This window comes from Penaeus monodon, chromosome 29 (assembly GCF_015228065.2).
Source record: "Penaeus monodon isolate SGIC_2016 chromosome 29, NSTDA_Pmon_1, whole genome shotgun sequence".
NCBI classification, from domain to species: Eukaryota; Metazoa; Arthropoda; class Malacostraca; order Decapoda; family Penaeidae; genus Penaeus; species Penaeus monodon.
This window is the reverse complement of record NC_051414.1, coordinates 31061983-31063084: the sequence shown is the minus strand read 5'-3', so window position 1 is coordinate 31063084 and position 1102 is coordinate 31061983. Positions and strand designations below refer to the sequence as shown.

General features: G+C 31.7%; 1 protein-coding gene across 1 annotated transcript in view; it reads left to right on the top strand.

Annotated features, from left to right (window-relative positions):
* Positions 1–494: 494 nt before the first annotated feature.
* The window catches only part of LOC119591670 (protein SREK1IP1-like), a gene marked incomplete at its 3' end in the record, with an annotated part of 13977 nt that continues 13369 nt past the window's right edge, over positions 495–1102 (top strand). Inside the window, 1 exon segment of the mRNA XM_037940421.1 lies at positions 495–583.

The following is a 1102-nucleotide window of genomic DNA, read 5'->3' as shown; positions in this document are numbered from 1 at the left end:
ATCTACTTAATAACTTTTATCATCTTTTCATTGATCAATATGTCAGAGTGATCATCCGCCCATCATGCCTTATCTATAATTTTACGAGATGAAGATGCATTTGGGAGGTTGATGACGCTAAAGGCAACATATCCAAAATAAATACATTATACATCATTATAAAAAGTTTGTTCTTTATATAATCATCATCACTAATTTGCCATCACCTTACCAAATGCAGTTTCACCTTAAAAAAAAGAAAAAAAAGGGGGGGTATGAGGTTTAGGAAAAAGTTAGTATCGAATGTACTTGATGCTTATCGTACAATAATTTATGCAAACCGTATTTACTTTTTGAGTTATAATCACCTGAAATAACTATACCTATATAATAAACCAAACTACAAGAAATAGTAAGATAAAGGGATAAAAAAAATCCCACAAAATTATAAGATAGTGATTTGCTCCTGTGATATGCGTGGATAGTTAGATTATTTAAATGTAAATAGCAACGTTTGACTTCCGTGAGAATAACCCAGGTGCTGCTATGAATCCTTGAATTCTGGAAAACGAAGGAAAAAGTTTCTGTCTTTGTATGTTATAAGGTTAGTATTGAGTCATATTTAAAGTCCTTTTGTAGGTTGATGTAAGAAAGTGTCCTCGACTGTATATTACTTCGAAAGCGTGAATTTTTCGTGTATTTGTTGAATTTAAAGGTAATTTTTTCAGTCGGATTGGAAAAGTTTCTAGAAAGATAAATTGGATTTCGTGTTTTCTTGGAGTTTTTGGGTTGATTATGGAGAGTATCGACCCAAAACTTTCGAAATATATGTATAAATGGATTTTGCTCTGTGTTAATTTCATTGATGAGATTTGACGAATATTAGACTTTTTAATTATTATCAATATTTTTTATGAGTTGACAGTTCCACCAGGCAACACTTCAAGCTTGAAAGTTAAATAACTACGATTTCACTTACTTTTATTAATGCATATTTTCATAATCTTTCACTAAGAAGGTAACTGATATAGATAGGGAATAAGGTTGAAAATTATGTTGACTTTGATAGCAGGAGTGGAATGTTCATCGGACGGCCTTCTGGGCACAGACTTCAACAGGGATG